Source organism: Thunnus albacares, chromosome 22, assembly GCF_914725855.1.
Source record: "Thunnus albacares chromosome 22, fThuAlb1.1, whole genome shotgun sequence".
Classification (NCBI taxonomy): Eukaryota; Metazoa; Chordata; class Actinopteri; order Scombriformes; family Scombridae; genus Thunnus; species Thunnus albacares.
The window spans coordinates 21,570,470-21,576,529 of NC_058127.1; the positions used below are offsets into that span (position 1 = coordinate 21,570,470).

General features: G+C 38.3%; 1 long non-coding RNA gene across 1 annotated transcript; it reads left to right on the forward strand.

Moving 5' to 3' along the window:
* The first annotated feature begins 1,713 nt into the window (after positions 1-1,713).
* Positions 1,714-3,659, forward strand: LOC122973309. Its single transcript, XR_006399971.1, has 5 exons — positions 1,714-1,862; positions 2,003-2,341; positions 2,476-2,749; positions 2,924-2,955; positions 3,107-3,659. It is a non-coding gene; the product is annotated as an uncharacterized LOC122973309 (long non-coding RNA).
* Positions 3,660-6,060: the final 2,401 nt, after the last annotated feature.

The window sequence follows — 6,060 nt, forward strand, 5'->3', positions numbered from 1 at the left end:
GTTGCACTTTACACTGTGGTGACAAACAGCCCTGTCTGTATTAGTGACATATCTGTATATGTATCTTAACACTTCTGACAAACTTGCACCACTGTTTTATCTTCACATGATCTATAAGCAACTTGTGACACAGTTTGACACTGACAGCCTCATGTGAAAACATTCACTCTGCTCCAGACTGTACATCAGTGTTTCTCTCTACTTGGGCAGCCTGTCCAGATAGATTAAGACCTGCCCAGATAAAGAAAATACAAATTGCATTTTTTTTCAATCAATGCACACAGATCCTCTCAAGACAAGGTGCATGTCAGGTGTGCGTGACACAGTGATTCATTTGGTACGTCAAATTCAAAGGAAGACTGGCAGCATCAAGTTTTTCTCAGGTACCATGTGGAGGAACTGGTTAAACACTCGTCCCTCTTTTTCCAGGTATCTGAAATAAAGTTCTGCTTATTGACATATGATTTTTTTAATTCACCTTTCATCAGTTCCCACATTCATACCTGATATATATGTCAAGCTGTCGGCTTATGGAGACATAATTATTAAGCATCTTCCAAAAATAGCTTGTTTTACTATGATATGCTTTAGTGAGTGTGTGTGAAGATCAGTGATTCCATTACATACATATTCACAGCAGTACATCACTTAGCTGAGCCTCACTGTTGAGGTTCTAGAGGACGACAGCTGATCATGGTAAATGGTAAATGGACTGTACTTGTATAGCACCTTTCTAGTCTTCCGACCACTCAAAGCGCTTTTACACTACAAATCACATTCACCCATTCACACACATTCATAAGCTGAATGGGTACAGGGGCTACCATGCAAGGTCCCAACCTGCCTATCAGAGGAAACTAACCATTCACACACATTCATACACTGAGGGCTTAAGTATCTTGCCCAAGGACACATCGGCATGTGGACTGGAGGAGCCGGGAATCGAACCGCCGATCTTCCCGTTAGTGGATGACCCGCTCTACCTCCTGAGCCACAGCCGCCCGTCATCTCCACATTGTAGATGTTTCCAGTATAGCTGCCTACATGACATCCAGTGGTGTTCAGTCTGCCTCTGGTCTATACACATTATTGACATATTGTGAGGTTTTACTAGTATTGAGTCAGACAAAGATCAGTTGACAGCTGACACAGAACAAATCCAACAACATTCTTGATCAATGTTTTAACCAGAGCACATTACACTGATGTGATACATTTTTCATTAATGAGTAGTTTCAAATCTCTTACAAGTAATGTAAGGGATTCAGTTTTTAAATTCTGTATTGACACAGTTACTAATCCCAGTGATGCTCTTTTTACTCCTACATAGGAAGGTGGGATTGCTGTCTTACAAAGAATTGGATGGAGGATCAACATCATGTCTGTGTGCATTCAGTAGAGAGACAGATTGCTCCAGGTGTGTTAGCTTTGCTGTGGCTTCAGCCTTTTCAATGAAAGGAGGAAAACACCTTTGGGTAAATCCAAACCTGTATATTGTGTCTCCTTAGCTAGCTAGCTGTTGCTGTATTTGGGTTTCACTGGGGTTTGTTCAGATTTGGGAGGGGTGTGTGTGTAAATTCTATCATTCTTTAACTTTGGTTTGAACACTATGTAGCTAAAATAACCTTTAGGATAACCATCTCGTATCCGTTCAGACGATCATTTGGCATCAACACTCGTTTTACAGAAAGCATTCATGTGGACAGCTTACGCAACTGTATGAGCAAGAAAAAATGGCCCCACCTCTTAAGTTGAGAGCACCCTTCCTGGAGCACAGTTTGATTACACACATTGCTGAGCTACAATCATACGCACCATGATGAACCTTACCTTGATAACAGCTTTCATTCTCTGCAGCATCAGTAAGTACTGCCACTACATTTCTCTCAACTTCATTGATGCCAGAATTTAATGGTTTTTGCTCATTATTCAATTTATTAAGAGGTTTTGTTTTTCTTCCTATAACAACTAAATCTCTTGTTGTCTCTGCTGTGTGTTTCAGGCTGGATCTCTGTCTCACTTTCTGAGTCTCACACTGTGGAGGTCCAGTCTGGTGAAAACGTCACACTGCAGTGCACCACAATTTACAAAGGTAAAGCAACAACATCCTGGTTCAGACTGGTCAACAGAACCAAAGCCAGCTGTATCTCAACTATGATCAACTTTGAATCTGTTCAATACTGTGATGGATTTCAAAATGGAAAATTTCAAATGAGCTCCAACAATTCCACAGTCTCCCTCAACATTAAGGGAGTGGATTTATCTGACTCAGGGGTTTATTTCTGTGGATTTAACTTTAACGGACAGACAGTTTTAAGTGTCATACATTTAAATGTTGAAGGTAAGATGTTATGAAATTTATATTCTTCTCTTATGTCTTTCTATATGTGGCTATTTAATTATCGTCAAAACAAGATATTGATGCACATTTTTAAAACTAAATAAAAATAAAATGTATCTTCATTTCATTAAAAGGCAGTGATGATGAATCATATGATGACATTGGCAGAAAGTCTAAACGTAAGAGTCTCTTATAGATTTCATTGTGCAAAATTCATTTGTCCATTTTAATGTTCGTCATTTTTAGCTAGAAAAGGAGAAACAGTCTGATTAAAGATCTTTCTTGTGGCAGAGTCTGATGTAACAACAAAGCTGATGGGTGTGATCTTGGTGATCTTGGGCAGTCTGTTTGTTCTCCACACTACGGTCATCATTGGTCTGGTTGTTAAAAACAGAAAACTTCAGAGAGGTAATGTTTCGATCTTGTATTTGGTTTATAGTTTTTTTCACAAATTCTTTAAAGTTGTGTGAATATTTTGGAAGAATACTAAATTTCATGTTTGCCAAAACAGAGTAACAGTAAAGTTTTAGAATAATGACGGTCAATTAACTGATTAGATACATTGTCTCTTTCATTTGGCAGCTAATGAAGAAAAGAATCGACAACAGAGTGAGGTGAATCATGTTTTATCATTTACTTTACAAGTAAAGTTTGATCATTTACTTGTATTTGTTTTATAATTTAAGATCATGTCCAGCCATTGTTTTGTTTTTCTCTTCATTTCCACTTGTTAAGGTGACTGACTGTAAATACTTTTATTTACAGAATCTGGGCTCTGATGACCTGAACTATGCAGCAGTAACTTTCTGTCAAAAAGCAAAAAGAAGAGCGGTGGAGCCAAATGTTGTGTATGCTGCCACCAGATAGACTCAAGAAACAAGAAAAGCTCTTCAGAGGGGAACTGATGCTTTTTCATGTGAATCTGCACTTGTGTTTTTATGTGTTTTTGTGTGTTTGGTTGACAGGAGACCATCACTTTGGCAGAAAAAAAGATGCATAACAGTTGCATCTTCTTTCTAGTGCTGAGTTTTATTTCATATCACTCTTGTAAAGATGTTATTACAGCACATCAATACAGAAACTTAAGCTTTAAATGTTGACTTAATATAGACTGTATGCACAGTACATACAGTATGTCGCTGTGTCTATAGTGGTACGTGGAAGAAAATAGTCTACAGCTAACATCCAGGTGTGTTTTTTTAGCATGTAACATGTATTTATGCTCTCAGTCGTCCATCCTGCCACTTTCAAGTGTAACAAACAGTACTGTCTGTGTCAGCCTAAAAGAGACATCTCAACCACAGCAAGAATGGCCTTCAGCTCTGTAATATTTTCTCCAGTGTGTTACTTTCACAATGTAGCAACAACCACAAAACACACCAAATAAAACTGCTACTACATTTTGTTTTATCTGACTTCTGAAGAGCTGTGTTGGTAAAAGGTGCAGCACTTGAAGACATTGAAAAAACAGAGATTGCAGTGTGAGATACAGTATGTGACTCCAATTCTCTGATTTACAGTATTTGGGCTCAGATGAGCTGAACTCTTCAGTGCTGAGGTTCCTTCCAAAAACAATAAGAAGCAGGAGGCCAGCAGCAGAGAGAGAGGAGGAAACTCATGTTGTTTATGCTGCCACTAGATAGACTCAGGAAGCAACTGGAACTGCAGCTCTGATGCTTTATCATATTATTCTGTGGTTGTTCTCAGATGAAGGTGGTGATACAAGCAACCACAAAAGTAAAAAATAGTTTGTATTTTCATGCTTGTGTTTTTCTTTTTCTTTTCTAAGCCAAAGTCTTTGTCTTTCTTATTTCATCTGTCTACAATCTTAATGTGACAATTAAAAGAGCAGAAAGGACACTGATGACGGTCAAACTTCGTTACAGAGAGAGTACGATAGGGAGGGTGGGTGACACATCACTTGTTTGACAGGAAGAGACAGCACAGTGTGGTCAGAGCACAACTGACCTGAAAGTCAAGAGACCTGTTCAGTCAAAACTGTGGAAGTTAACTGTGTAGTTAACTGTGTGACTTTCTGCTGTCAAGTAGACTAAATGATCAGCTTCTACAGAACATTTATAAAAACCTTTTTGCAAAACTTACAACCATCAAAGTGAAAACTGGATATTTAAACTGATGTTGATGTACTAAATGTCTGAATTCAAATATGTATTTTAAAAGGTCGTATTTATAAATATAATTATATGTGGCTCCCACCTGCCACTTGTTGCACTTTACACTGTGGTGACAAACAGCCCTGTCTGTATTAGTGACATATCTGTATATGTATCTTAACACTTCTGACAAACTTGCACCACTGTTTTATCTTCACATGATCTATAAGCAACTTGTGACACAGTTTGACACTGACAGCCTCATGTGAAAACATTCACTCTGCTCCAGACTGTACATCAGTGTTTCTCTCTACTTGGGCAGCCTGTCCAGATAGATTAAGACCTGTCCAGATAGATTAAGACCTGTCCAGATAGATTAAGACCTGTCCAGGTATAGAAAATACAAATTGCATTTTTTTTTCAATCAATGCACGCAGATCCTCTCAAGACAAGGTGCATGTCAGGTGTGCGTGACACAGTGATTCATTTGGTACGTCAAATTCAAAGGAAGACTGGCAGCATCAAGTTTTTCTCAGGTACCATGTGGAGGAACTGGTTAAACACTCGTCCCTCTTTTTCCAGGTATCTGAAATAAAGTTCTGCTTATTGACACATGATTTTTTTAATTCACCTTGCAACAGTTCCCACATTCATGAATGTTTTAACCAGCATTTGTATAGGAATGATTCTGTCCTGAGCTTTTTGATCCATATAAGCAGTTGAAAACTGTAATATAAGTCATTTCTTTCTACTGTTGAGTAGGTACAAAAGTAATGTGATTACCATTTCAATGAGTAATAAGTAACGAGTCGTTGATATTTTCAAGAAACATGTTGGCAGCTGCGTTGAGGAAGACTGAGTACAGATCACAGTGAAGATGGACAGGAGCTGCATCTGCTGGGTCTTTGCTGTGATCTGTCATGTCTTCAACATGTACAGTGTTTCCTACAGGTTGAGAACTTACTTGTAGTGGTGGGTGGCGCAGCGTGTGATGGGCAGGTTCAGAAATAAACTAGTCAAACAAAGGTTTATGAATAACTATTGAGGCTCAGCGAAGTGATCTACTGCTGTGAATATGTATGAGTATGTAATGGAATCACAGATCTTCACATCCACTCACTAGAGCATATAAGTTTTTAAAAATTAAGTAAATCACAACACATGACCAGCATCTGTATTGTAAACCACTCAAGTCAACTGTCTGCAGCTGTAAACATAAAGAAAACTGCAAGTTCCTCACTTACAAAAAGTAAGAATGTTAATTAAAGCTTCTAATACAGACACGTCAACAAAAGTGGTTGATAAAACCTGCATCTTTCATTCATCAGATGATTTTAAATTCCACTTGTCTTTATGTTGTTTCTATCTGGGCTTCTTTGTTTCCTCAATGTATCTGATGAGCAACTAGACATAAAGCACTTTGTTCTACACATGAAGACTATTATCTCATATTCTGCAGCTTGCACGCTGGTGTTCAGAGTGACCAGGAACTCTTTAACATGTGACTGTCTATCATTCTTTAACTTTGGTTTGAACACTACGCAGCTAAAATAATCTTTAGGATAACCATCTCGAATCCGTTCAGACGATCATTTGGCATCAACA